This window comes from Suncus etruscus, chromosome 11 (assembly GCF_024139225.1).
Source record: "Suncus etruscus isolate mSunEtr1 chromosome 11, mSunEtr1.pri.cur, whole genome shotgun sequence".
NCBI lineage: Eukaryota > Metazoa > Chordata > Mammalia > Eulipotyphla > Soricidae > Suncus > Suncus etruscus.
The window spans coordinates 18481908-18496200 of record NC_064858.1 but is presented as its reverse complement, the minus strand read 5'-3'; the positions used below and the strand labels follow the sequence as shown (position 1 = coordinate 18496200).

General features: G+C 47.9%; 2 protein-coding genes and 2 pseudogenes across 2 annotated transcripts in view; 2 read left to right on the top strand and 2 right to left on the bottom strand.

The window, feature by feature from the left end:
- Positions 1–14293, top strand: part of FGD4 (FYVE, RhoGEF and PH domain containing 4) — a 110104-nt gene that overhangs the window by 45930 nt on the left and 49881 nt on the right. The gene's annotated exons all lie outside the window — the stretch shown is intronic.
- The window catches only part of BICD1 (BICD cargo adaptor 1), a 213010-nt gene that overhangs the window by 166394 nt on the left and 32323 nt on the right, over positions 1–14293 (top strand). The gene's annotated exons all lie outside the window — the stretch shown is intronic.
- LOC126023747 (uncharacterized) lies at positions 7681–7743 on the bottom strand (annotated as a pseudogene).
- Positions 12289–12407, bottom strand: LOC126023329 (uncharacterized; annotated as a pseudogene).

Genomic DNA, 14293 nt, shown 5'->3' with positions numbered 1-14293 from the left:
TTTTTGGTTTTTCGGGTCACACCCGTTTGATGCTCAGGGGTTATTTCTGGCTACACGCTCAGAAATTGCCCCTGGCTTGGGCGGACCATATGGGACACCGGGGGATCGAACCGTGGTCCTTTCCTTGGCTAGCGCTTACAAGGCAGACACCTTGCCTCTAGCGCCACCTCGCCGGCCCCATCTTTGTTTGTTTGGTTTTTTTTTGTTTTTTTTTTTTTCTGGGTTTTGGGCCACACCCGTTTGACGCTCAGGGGTTACTCCTGGCTATGGGCTCAGAAATCGCTCCTGGCTTGGGGGGACCATATGGAACACCGGGGGATTGAACCAAGGTCCGTCCTATGCTAGCGCTTGCAAGGCAGACACCTTACCTCTAGCACCACCTTCCCGGCTCCTTGTCCACCTTTCTTTCACTCTTCACTCACTCTCCACTCAGAGTACCTCATTCTCTCCAGTAGGGAGCACCAGTGAGACTTAGTGTCTTTGCTAAGGCTCCCGGGCCCCATGTATCTTCTTGGTGAAGCTGGCGATCTTGGGCAGTGTGATGGAGGAGCATGGGAGTGATGCGTTTTGTCCTCAGCCCCTACAATGCCTCTGCTTGCCCACAGCTGTGTGTACTTCTCAGCAGCAGTGGTGGATGCAAGCATGGGCAGAGTTGGGCTGGTGTTTCTGGTAAGCAGACCAGGAGCTCTTTTGCTGACTCTTCTGCTCACAGACGTTCACTACCTGAAAGTCAAGGTTTGCTCTACATGCTGTGCCAGTGCTGCCCACTCTACAGATGCTCTGTGCCCAAGGGGCAGTTGCCAGGCCCTATGAGGAGTGGACTTGGGCCAGAGAGTTGGAGGAAGCAGCTCTGCTATCCCAGCCACAAGCACGCTCAGGTCCCACAAAGCCCATGTACTGAGGGGCAGCTGTGAGGAGACTCAGGGATATCACATGATGCTGGGCTTGGTTAGATTCTATTTGGCGATGCAGAAAACCATCCCCATTTGCTGCTGGAGCCAGCCTGTCTTTCTGAGACCTGAAAGGCAAGCTTGCAGCTTCAAGGGCAGGAGGGCATCAGAGCTTGGCCTGTGGCAGAGGTGACCCTGAGTAGGTCAAGCTACAGAGGGAGGCTGACAGGCTATGCAGAGGCCCACTGTGTGCTGGTCCTGTGCACTTGGTCATGTCTCACTAGACCCAATGTCTACTGGCTCCCACTCTCCATTTTGGGGGAAGCTGGGGGATTTCTCAGAGTGTCCATGTAAGGGTCTATATAAGGGAACTCAGGGCAATAGCTGAGGATGTTCCAGGCTCCTGCTCTGAGAAGCATCTCCAGAGGTTGGCACATTCTGCCTTTTCCTAGCCTTGTGGACTGTCTGGCAGCCTGGACCTTTCGAAATGCTGAAAGCACAGATAAGCCAGGCTTCTGGGCTCATATGTGGCTTGGGAAAGGTTGTATTTATTTATTTATTTATTTATTTATTTATTTATTTATTTATTTTTTGTGTGTGTGTGGTTTTTGGGTCACACCCGGCAGTGCTCAGGGGTTACTCCTGGCTCCATGCTCAGAAATTGCTCCTGGCAGGCACGGGGGGACCATATGGGACGCCGGGATTCGAACCGATGACCTTCTGCATGAAAGGCAAGCGCCTTACCTCCATGCTATCTCTCCGGCCCCCGAAAGGTTGTATTTATATTCATGCACAGTGAATGGTGCCTTTCCTATGAGAAGAATCTGTGTTCATTCTCACCTCAATATATGTATCCCAGCTCTAGAGTGCTGAAAGTATGACCAGTAAGGTCAGAAATGGGCCAGTGATGTTGGGTCTCATTTAATAACAAAGCCCAGCATAACCATGTTAGCCGGCCTTCTCCCACCCTGCTCCTGTGTCCTCCGTGGGCCTGTTGTGGGCAGGTGCTACCCATCTCCCCAGCAGGATGGGGAGCCAAGGGCTGAGTGCTTCCATTGAACTGTACCCCTATGTGCACATTTAGCCACAGGGCCACCAGTGCTGATGTGATGTGACAGGCATTGGCCAAGGCAGTGGCAGTGCAGCCACTTGGACACATGGTCACTAAGGGGAGACCCCACCTCAAAACTCCTTCCCCAGTCTGATGGCAGCTAGAATAAGGGGCAGTCCCTATGGGGATTTTGTCTTGTTGGCCTACATGGGCATTGTGGGCAGGAAGTGCCCAAAGAAAGGCCTGAAAGGAATGAGGAGGTCGATGACTCATGGGGTGTGGGTAGGGACCAAGATCTCTGTTCCCTGTGGCCCCGTGAGCCCTCAGGAGTCATGAGAATGACCCCCAGAGCTTCCTGCACGAACCAAAAGGTTCCTTACATGACCTGAGGGCACAGGCATAGATACTGATTCTTTTAACTTTTCACTTTTTTTTTAAATAAAATCTTTAATTGAATCAGTGAAATACAGTTACAAAGTTGTTCATTGTTGAGTTTCAGTTATACAAAGTCCAACACTTATCCCTTCACCAGTGCACCTTACCTGACACCAATGTTCTCATTTTCCCTCCTGCCCTCTTCCCTGCTCTCCTCCCTTTCTGCTATTATGGCAATATTCTTTTCTCTCTCTCTTTTTTCTTTTGTTTTCGGGTCACACCTGGCTGCGCTTGGGGGTTACTCCTGGTTCTGCACTCAGAAATCACTCCTGGCAGGCGTGTGGGACCATATGGGATGCTGGGAATTGAACGTGGGTCCGTCCAGGGTTGGCTGCATGCAAGGCAAATACCCTACCGCTGTTCTATGGTCAGCCCCTCATACACCTCTCTCTATGTCTTCCTTTTAGACACTGTGGTTTGCAATATTGTTACTGAAGGGATATCATGCATATAACTTTATATCCTTTCAACACCCGATTCTTTTTTTTCTTTTTTTTTTTTTATTTGAACACCTTGATTACATACATGATTGTGTTTGGGTTTCAGTCATGTAAAGAACACCACCCATCACCAGTGCAACATTCCCATCACCAATGTCCCAAGTCTCCCTCCTCCCCACCCGACCCCCGCCTGTACTCTAAACAGGCTCTCCATTTCCCTCATACATTCTCATTTTTAGGACAGTTCAAAATGTAGTTATTTCTCTAACTAAACTCATCACTCTTTGTGGTGAGCTTCCTGAGGTGAGCTGGAACTTCCAGCTCTTTTCTCTTTTGTGTCTGAAAATTATTATTGCAAGAATGTCTTTCATTTTTCTTAAAACCCATAGATGAGTGAGACCATTCTGCGTTTTTCTCTCTCTCTGAATTATTTCACTCAGCATAATAGATTCCATGTACATCCATGTATAGGAAAATTTCATGGCTTCATCTCTCCTGACAGCTGCATAATATTCCATTGTCAACACCCAATTCTTGTCTAGAGTGATGATCCCAACTATCATTGTCATAATAGTCTCTTCTCCACCCTAATTGCACTCCTCTGCTCTTTGTGGCTAGCTTCCTATCATGGGCTGGTCCTCCTGACCCTCATCCCCATTGTCTTTGGGTATTATTACCATATATATCTTTTTTTTTAAGTATCCCACAAAGGAATGTGATCATTCTATGTCTGTCCCTCTCCCTCTGACTTACTTTACAAGTATAATACTCTACAAGTCTATCCATGTATAAGCAAATTTCATGACTTCTTCTTTTCAAACGGCTGCATTGTATTCCATTGTATAAATAGTACCATAATTTCTTCATCTATTCATCTATTCTTGGGCACTTGGGTTGTTTCCAGATTCTAGTTATTGTGAATAGTGCAGCAATGAACATAGGAGTGCAGATGCCTTTTCTACATTGTGTTTTTTTTTTAACTTTTAGGGTATATTCCCAGGAGCGGTTATTGCTGGATCATATAGCAGCTTAAGTTCTAGTTTTCATGAGGAAAGTTTATATTGTTTTCAATAAAAAGGCTGGGGGGGGGGGAATGGAGAGATAGCATAGAAGTAGGGCGTTTGTCTTCCATACAGAAGATGGTGGTTCGAATCCCGGCATCCCATATGGTCCTCTGGCCTGCCAGGAGCGATTTCTGTGTGTAGATCCAGGAGTAACCCCTGAGCACTGCTGGGTGTGACCCCCCCCAAAAAAAAAAGAAAAAAAAGGCTGGAACAGTTGACATTCTCATCAGCAGTGAATGAGAGTCCCTTCCCCCCATGTTCATTCTAGCACTATTTTTCTTGTTGTTTTTTTTTTCTTTTTGATCTGTGCCAGTGTCTGTGGTGTGAGATATTGTATTATTGTTTTGATTGTCATCTCACTAATAATTAATGATGTGGAACACTTTTTCATATACCTTCAAGCCATCTATTTCTTCTTTTTTATTTTATTTTTTTTTTTTTTGGTTTTTCAGGCCACACCCCTTTGATGCTCAGGGGTTATTCCTGGCTAAGCTCTCAGAAATTGCCCCTGGCTTGGGGTGACCATATGGGACGCCGGGGAATCGAACCGTGGTCCTTTCCTTGGCTAGCGCTTGCAAGGCAGACACCTTACCTCTAGCGCCACCTCGCTGGCCCCCATCTATTTCTTCTTTGTGGAAGATTCTGTCCATTTCTTCTCCCCCCCTCTTTTTTTTTTTTTTTTTTTTTATGAATTGGATGCTTTTCTTTCTCTTAAGCTCTAGCAGTGCTCATATATCTTAGATTTTAACTTCTTATGAGCTGGGTAATGGGTGAATAGTTTCTCCCAATCTGTGGGCAGTTTTTACATCTTGGTCACCATTGGAAATAGATTCGTTTTTTTTGTTTTGTTTTGTTTTGGGTTATATCCGGCAGTGCTCAGGTGTTACTCCTGGTTCTACACTCAGAAATTGCTCCTGGCAGGCTCGGAGGACCATATGGGATGTCAGGATTCAAACCAATGACCTTCTGCATGAAAGGCAAACACCCTACCTCCATGCTATTTCTCCGGCCCTGGAAATAGATTCTTTTTTTTTTTTTTTTTTTTTGTGATTTTTGGGTCACACCCGGCAGTGCTCAGGGGTTATTCCTGGCTCCATGCTCAGAAATTGCTCCTGGCAGGCACGGGGGGGACCATATGGGACGCCGGGATTCGAACCGATGACCTTCTGCATGAAAGGCAAACACCTTACCTCCATGCTATCTCTCTGGCCCCCGGAAATAGATTCTTTTTTTTTTTTTTTTTTTTTTTTTTTTTTTTTTTTTTTTTGGGTTTTTTTGGGCCACACCCGTTTGACGCTCAGGGGTTACTCCTGGCTATGTGCTCAGAAATCGCCCCTGGCTTGGGGGGACCATATGGGACGCCGGGGGATCGAACCGAGGTCCTTCCTTGGCTAGCGCTTGCAAGGCAGACACCTTACCTCCAGCGCCACCTACCCGGCCCCGGAAATAGATTCTTATCATGTATAAGTTTACATGTATGAGAGAGTGTATACAATTGAGAACATGTGAGTACATATTTGCATGTGCAAGTACATATGTGTGTATTGATTATGCATATAAATGTGCAAGTATGTATGCCCATGTTTGTATTAACTATGTGTATACATGTGGGTGTATATGAATGTGTGTATAGGTGTCATTGTGCGTGCGAGTGTGCACGAATATGTGTATGTGTGCCAATGTGTACAAGTGTGTATGTGAGTGTGTGTGTGAGAAACTGTCTTTGGAAAGCTAGTTATTGGGGTTGGGTCAGGAGTGACACAAGGATAGTGACTTTTGACAGATAAAGTGAAATCACATGAGTTTGACACCAGTGGTATGATTTCAGTGAAGGGCTGGCTGCCTATCCTAGTGAGGAAAAGCGTCAAATCAAGACTTACGTCCATCCCAAAAACCAGAAGGAAAGCAATGGTAGTCAGCAGCCAGAAAGAGCCTCCTGGAGATAGAGCTTCAGCAAAAGATCAGTTCCCCCTTTTACCCAAAACACAGGCCTTCCCCAGCTTCCTCTTTCCATTCTACTTTGACTAGATAAGTTTATAGATACTTTTGACCCTACCTCTCTGGTTGAATTTGAACTGGTCAATAAAAGAACTTTCAGTTTGGCAGGCCAGGGGACCACCAGACTCCATGATTTTCTCCCTCATGACTGCTTTGGGTTTTTTTTGTTTTGTTTTGTTTTGTTTTTTGTTTTTTTGGGTCACACCTGGCGGTGCTCAGGGGTTACTCCTGGCTGTCTGCTCAGAAATAGCTCCTGGCAGGCACGGGGGACCATATGGGACACCGGGATTCGAACCAACCACCTTTGGTCCTGGATCGGCTGCTTGCAAGGCAAACGCCGCTGTGCTATCTCTCCGGGCGCTGGTTTGGTTTATTAACTCCCGTGATGACCCTGCTTCAGACCTGTTCACTCAGGGTTGGAAATAAGGTATGTGGGGGTATTTCCATACCCTTCAGACCTGTGAGTTAGCATTTCCTTCATTTCCTTGGTAAATAGAACCTCTGTGCTGGTCTATGGAGACAGCCAGGATCTCACTTGCCTCTGTCCTGCACCTTCCATTGATGTGCTTGCACACACTGGCTATGATCTGCCTGACAGTACCATCTCCTTGGATTATAGAGTGAAGTGGTTTAGACTACCACCACCATCATTATTGTCATCATCATTGGCATGGTCATTGTCATCATTATTTTGGTTCTTGGGCCACATCCAGTGGGCTTAGGGGCTGCCCTTGGTTCAGTGTGGGAATTGTGGAGTAATTCCTGACTGCTGTTAGGGACTGTGTGGTGCTGGGAACCAAAGTTGATTTTATTTTTTATTTTATGATGATTTATTTTTTATTTATTTATTTATTTGGTTTTTGGGTCATACCCAGCAGTGCTCAGGGGTAACTCCTGGCTCTAGGCTCAGAAATAGCTCCTGGCAGGCTCGGGGGACCTTATGGGATGCTGGGATAGGGACCACCGTCCTTCTGCATGAAAGGCAAATGCCCTACCTTCATGCTATCTCTCCGGCCCCTGATGATTTATTTTATGCCACCCTGAGCTGTGCTTGGGATGAGCCCAAGGCTCTAGTTCAGAGACATCCTAGGGCCTCTCTAAGGTCCCTGTCATTGGTGTCAGGTTGAAGTTCACGTGCGAAAACCAGTCAGTGCTCTGCTCTAGCCATGTGTCCCTTATCTCTGTAAGTGCCATGAGAGGGCCTGGGCTTGAGTGTATTTGTGTAGACCACTCCCATGAGGATCCCTGTGCCATCAACTGTGTGTCAACACCAGAGCATGTGGAGCTCCCAGCATCTACATGCTGTTCAGAACCTTCTAAGCTCACTTGAACTGGCAGCAAGACTGGCTTCTGTGGCCTTGTCTGGGGACCATCATGCTGTAAAGAATTTGAATGGACTGTAAGGCCACTTCTGGCCTTTCCAGACAGATGACATTTTGTTCAGATAATGTCCACAACCTATTGTGGGATGTAGTTTTAGAATCTGACTTCTCACTGCCCTGTGAGATGACCCACATGGAGGGATTTGGAGGCCGATGGTGACCTTGCGGTGACAGTTTCTGTAGCATCTGATCTTTCCACTTGAAAGTGTTGATTTTCATCTAGCTTCATTCAGGAAGCTTTTATAGTCAGTTAACTTTCAGCTCTTCCCTTAAGATCATTCATTCTGGGGCCAGAGCGATAGTACAGCGGTAGGGCATTTGTCTTGCATGTGGCCAACCCAGATGGATCTGGGTTTGATTCCTGGCATCTCATATGGTCCACCAAGCCTGCCAGGAGTGATTTCTTACTTTTTTTTTCTTGGGGCCATGCTAATCTTCTCTGTATCATTCCAGTTTTAGTATATGTGCTGCGGAAGTAAGCACCAGGAGTGATTTCCTAGAGCAGAGCCAGGAGTAATCTCCGAGCACGGTTGGGTGTGCCCCCCCCCAAATATATATCATTCATTCTGTTCTGTGAGGGGTCCAGGAAGCACCTTTTGGTGCTTGGGGCCCCACAGTGGGGTGCCAGAATCAAACATCCTGCTAGGCCTGCACTCCAGCCCTGCCTCTGTCACTCTTAGAGGATCATGAATGCAAGGACACCCCTAACTTTATGGGAACATGCCAGATATTTTCACAAACTACTGGTGCCCCAGGATCATGGCCTAGGCTTAGGAAGTCTTTGGCCATGCAACCTGATCTATTTGTTTTTGTTTTTGTTTTTCTGTTTTTGGGCCACATCCGGCAGTGCTCAGGGATTACTCCTGGCTGTCTGCTCAGAAATAGCTCCTGGCAGGCACGGGGGACCCTATGGGACACCGGGATTCGAACCAACCACCTTTGGTCCTGGATCAGCTGCTTGCAAGGCAAATGCCACTGTGCTATCTCTCCGGGCCCATGCAACCTGATCTAAAGGCTGGGATCTGCAGGCAGGGATCAGTGCTGGGATCTACAGGCTAGGTTGGGTGCTGGGAGAAGCCCCCTCACAAGGGATCTAGAGATGCATTGAAGAACTTATTGGGGAGTCCCTACTCTACCAGAAGGCAGGGCTAATGTCCACTTGCCATAGGCCAGAACAAGGGACTGTTAGAGGGACTGCACAGGGCCAGTGAGTGGACGTAGGGCTAGAACTACATAGTTACTGTGTCTATAGAGTCAGGGTGAGAGGAGTCTAACCCTGGCACTGTCTCTAGAGCAAGCTCCATGCTTCATGTGCCACTGACAGGGAGAGCACCCCTCTTCCCTGAATCCCTCAGGGATCCTTGCAGCTCAGTTCTGGTCCACAGAACCCCAGGAACGGAGGGCAGGGGCTGTTCTAAGTCTGACCTCCAGGGTGACTCACTGCTCTGGGGGATGTGCTGCCTAGACAGGAAGTGAACAGGGAGCTCTATAGACTTGTAGCCACCAGGGCCTGATTAAGGTGTTGACCTGCAACCTTCCTCCTCCTTATATGTAGTTTAGGTGCCCATCACACAGCCCAGGTTCCCATCACACACAGCCCAGTTGCCTGTCCTCTGTGGGCACCCCCCACCAGTGTCTGCTGGGTGCAAGCTCTTGTTAAGTGGGTGCTTTTGAGTGGCACAGCCTGGCCCTCTGAGGTGTAGGGACATTTGAGGGAATGAGCGATCCTTAGAGTATCCTTAGGGTAGCAGGTTTGAAATAGTGTTGGAAATCTTTCCAGGGGCTCCAGCGGCATCACCAAGTTGGTATGTACACTTTTGTTTGTTTTTTTTTTTTTGTTTTTGTTTTTGGGTCACAACCAGCAGTGCTCAGGGGCTACTCCTGGCTCTATGCTCTTGGCTCTTGGCAGGCTCAGGGAACCATATGGGATGCCGGGGTTTGAACCACCGTCCTTCTGCTAGCAAGGCAAATGCCCTACCACTGTGCTATTTCTCCAGCCCTGGTATGTATACTTTTGTTGTAAAATAGTCCTTGTGTTCTGTTTAGCCCACACATCCCTAGTCACTGCTGAGCTACGTTTAAAGCTTCGAATCCACTTTACACCTGATATTCAACAATAAAATAAATGACACTTTTCTCGACATCATGACAGGTATAAATGTACTGAGAGAATTTTAGTGGACCTTTATTCAGCTGGTGGGTATTATTTGAAATGTATCAGGACTCAGCAGCACAGCTTGCCCTGGGAGCTGTCTTTTTTCTTGGCTGGGCCAGGGCTCACCCAGCAACTTGACCTTTCAGACTTCCAGCTGTAGATCCTGAATTTGTTCCCAGGGTCCTGAGGAAGTAATGGATTGAGTCATGTTTTTCAAAAGCAGCATTTTATGTGCATGTCATCTCATTCTAAGTTCCGTCTGTGTTTACAGATTGCATCAAGTGCAGTAAAGCCTGTGTTCTGTATGTGTACACAGACACATGTGCACAAGCAGACACATGCATGCACACACAATTGGTAGGTGGGCTCTACCTTTCATGCCGGGAGCGATGTGACTTCCGGTTTGCAGGCCGCTCCCACATGCCTTCCTGATCTCTCTCTGATATCAATCATTGTCTGTCCTTCAGCTCCTAAACAGGGGCCATTTGTCAGAGAGAGGCATCCTGTCCAAGAGTGGCCGGGCCCATCAAATGAAGGTGATGGCCGTGCGCCTAGTTCCCTGGCAGTGCTGGGAATGATGGGGTTGATGGGTGGGACAGGGACATGGTGGTTGTGAGCTGGTGTTAGAAGGCACAGCCAGGGTGCCGAGACCTGTCCAGTTGTGCTTTTGTGCCAAAAAGTGGGATGGAGTGAGGGCAGCAGAGGTCAGGACTGTGATTTCCTGGACACTCCTGTCCAGCTGTCCCAGTGTCCCTGTCAAAGCCCTGGAAAGTGTTCCCAGGCCCCTATACCAAGACCCCGGGGTTGTTTCACATCAGCCAGTGTCTGAGATGGATTCAGGGCTATTCTCTATGGCCTAGTTCTGGAGTTTACATTTTATCATTAATGGTTTTAGCTTTTATTTTTGTTTCAGTGGGAGGCACTAGGAGCACCTGGGGTGCTGTGAGTTCTGACTCTTTGCCCTGGTGCATAGCCCAATCAGAGCCCAGTGGTCACACTACTGAGGTGAGTGTGGTCACTCACATGGTGCAGTCTTTTCTTGCCATGAGAACTTTCTTTTCCTTGGTCTGGAAGTGCCTCCTTGCAGCAGCTGTGCCCAATGCCAACCTCTGTCCTCAGCTCCTTTCAGGATTTACCTTCACTTACGCAGAGCAGGACCAGGTCAATGAGAGTGTTTCCAGGACTGGCCCAGAACCAACAGGGGAGCATCTGACCCATGCCTCTGGCCACTTTGCTCTTCTCCAGTTTTAATGAACTACATCCTAAGAGACTGAGCACAGTGAATAATACCTCAGTACCACAAGGTTCCCTGAGTCCTGAGGCACTGACAATACAGATAGAAAAAAAAGTAGCTTGGGTATCAACATGGAAACTGAGCAGCTTCTGCTGGCCCTAGGCTGCATGCAGGCAGTTTTTGCGGGGGACGGCTGGCCTGGCCAACTTTGCCCTTTGTTGGATCCAATAGCCTCTTCCTTAGGGCCTCAGAGGACCTTTTCTGGAAACCACATGGTCATTTCAGAGATGGAAAAAATAATAATTTGGTTCCTGTGGAAAATTATGGAAAGTATTTGTTTTCTTGTCTTCCAGTGACTTGTGGCAGGATTGTAGTCTGGGAAGATAATTTTAAAGCAAAGGGGGTTGTGATGAGGCTAGAAAGATAGGCAAGGCTGGTACCTCTAGAATTGTCCTGGGTGTGGCCCCTGCTGGTTCAGGAGCCACAGTGAGATGCTGTTGGTTACAGGCCTCCTCTACCACCCTATAAACAAGACCCTCCCCTGCTTTGATGCCCAGTGGGGCTTCACTTAGCTCCCAAGGTGAAGTCTAGAGCACCCCAATGAAGGACTTACCACTTACTCTGTGAAGTGGGGGACCCAGTCTGGTGGGAGTCTGAGGGCAGTGAAAGGGGTGCAGTCAAGAGCTTAGGAGTGGGGGCAGAAGCAGCGGTGGAGGTGCTGTCCCTATGCTGAGTTTGCTCTGTGATTGAGCCACTAAATGTCACATCTGAGCTCTGGCATGCGGACCTGTCCTCAGACAGGTACTGTGGCCATCTGCAAGTGTGCAGTGGGTTAGAACCTGGTCTGGAAGGAAAGGAAATGGGCAGGTCCTGCTGTGTATGGGGGGGGGGGATACATGGTACGTGGGACTGATGGGGCTGGGGTTGGTAGTCTGTGCCCAGGAATGTGGTTATGGGGGTGCTGGGAGAGGCCCCATTGGGAGACAGATAGAAGTCAGGTCAGAGTCTGCTGTGGTAAGGGAACCCATGTGGCTCTGGGCTTAGGTCCTGCCACTGGCCTCAGGACTTGGGAGGGAATTCTAGAAACCAAAGTCCAAATTGACTTACCTGGACTCTAAGTCAGTCAACTCTGAGCAAGGGAAATCTTTAACCACACCCAGATCAGGGACTTGGTTCCCCTCTTTTTGGGGGGGCTAGGGGGAGCACCATCTGGTGGACTTGACCCAGCACAGTACTTTCCCCAAGACCACCACTTTGATGCTCATCTGAGGCTCCTGGTGTGATATATACATGCATGCACAAGAACATGCATACCAACACAGGTGCATGAAGTTGCACACACAACCCATATGTGTGTACACACAGACAGAGCAGCCTAGGTTCTCAGTCATTCAGTTTGTCAGGGGTATCATAGGGCTGACTCCATCGAGCACTGCTTTATACTGTCCCAGGTTTCTCTGCATGTTCAGGTGGGGGTGCTATCTGCTGTCATCCCTGTGTCGCTCCAAAGAATGGACTTATTAAAAATATCTGGATCTATTCCACCATTCAGGTGATGAAAAGTATTTTTATTCTATTGGATTGTGTGTGTGTTTTAAATTTATTTATGTATTTATGTATTTATTCATTTATTTATTAAAGCCTACAGTACCTGGTATTCCCAGGCTGTCTCCCATCCAAGTACTAACCAGGCCCGACCCTGCTTAGCTTCAGAGATTAGACGAGATCGGGCGCGTTCAGGGTAGTATAGCCGTATTTATTTATTTTTCTTTTGACTTTTTGGGTCACACCTGGCTGTGCTCAGGGGTTACTCCTGGCTCTGTGCTCATAGATTGCTCCTGGTAAGCACAGGGGACCATATGAGATGCCAGGATTCAAACCACCGTCCATCCTGGATTAGCTGCTTGCAAGGCAAATGCTCTACAGCTGTGCCATCTCTCTGGCCCCCAATTGTGTGTGTGTGTGTGTGTGTGTGTGTGTGGTTTTCTTTTTCTTTTTTTCTTTTTTTTTTTTTTTTGGTTTTTGGGTCACACCCGGCAGTGCTCAGGGCTTACTCCTGGCTCTATGCTCAGAAATCGCTCCTGGCAGGCTCAGGGGACCATATGGAATACCAGAATTTGAACCACCATCCTTCTGCATGCAAGGCAACCTTACCTCCATACTATCTTTTCGGTCCCTGTGTGTGTGGTTTTTTTTTTTTTTTTTTTGGTTTTTGGGCCACACCCTGTGACGCTCAGGGGTTACTCCTGGCTATGCGCTCAGAAGTTGCTCCTGGCTTCTTGGGGGACCATATGGGACGCCGGGGGGATCGAACCGCGGTCCGTCCTAGGCTAGTGCAGGCAAGGCAGGCACCTTACCTCCAGCGCCACCGCCCGGCCCCCCTGTGTGTGTTTTTAATAAATATTTTTCTTTTCAAGTCTGTTGATATGGATGGAGAGATAGTACAGGGAGTAAGGCATTTGCCTTCTATGTGGCTAATGCTGGTTCCATCATCCCTGGAACCACGTCTCCCACAAACACTGCTAGGAGCAACCACTGAGCACAGAGTCAGGAGTAACCCTTGAGTGCCACCAGGTAACCGAACCCTGCTAGAATAAGTGATAATAATAAGTGATAATAATAAAGCAGGTATCCTAAGCTGGATGCTAAAGTGTGTTGCCAGGCACAGTACAAAGACTAGTTTAGATCTAGTGGACATGGCTCAACAGAGAATTGTGTGTCTTGGTGTGTCCAGAAATCTGGTTTGGGAGAGTGTTTGTGTGTAGGGGGTAGAGGGAACTCTGTCCACTTGTCAACACTGGGTAGATGGACTATTACTAAACACTGAATTAGGGCCCAAATGATAGTTCAGTGGGTAGGGCACTTGCCTTGCAAGGGATGACCTGACTTAAATCCTCTGAATCTTATATGGTCCCCTGAGCCCACCTGGCGTGGTTCCTGAGTACAGAGCCAGGAGTAAGCTTTGATCACTGCCAGGTGTGTGGCCCCCAAACAAAATGAAACTTAAATATTGAACTAAAATGATTAGACCAACACTTTTATGTTGACATGTTGTTTTTTTTTTTTTTTTTTTTTGGTTTTTGGGCCATACCCAGCAGTGCTCAGGGGTTACTACTGGCTGTCTGCTCAGAAATAGCTCCTGGCAGGCACGGGGGACCCTATGGGACACCGGGATTCGAACCAACCACCTTTGGTCCTGTATCGGCTGCTTGCAAGGCAAACGCCACTGTGCTATCTCTCCGGGCCCTATGTTGACATGTTTTAAGAGGAGATTGGGGTATCGATAAGAGGCTTGCTTTGAAGATATGCATAAAATAGTTTGGTACAGAAACATTCAGTCTTGGTCTTGATCTGGCTTATGTTCAGGAATGTCCGGCCTCCCCCTATAAAAGCCAAGCAGGAAACACAGAAATTGGGGACCAGTTGGTGGCACTTATAAATTAAAATTGGTTTTAATCCTTATCCCCCATCATCCCTGTGACTCTTCCCTTTGTCACTGTTGCCTAGACCAGGGGCAGGGGGGGTGTCACACACACACGGATGAGAGGAGCTCATCCTTTGATCATGGGGATTGCCCACACTTGCATGAACGCATCTGGCCATGCCACACCCACATGTTCACACTTGGAGTGTACATACCCAAC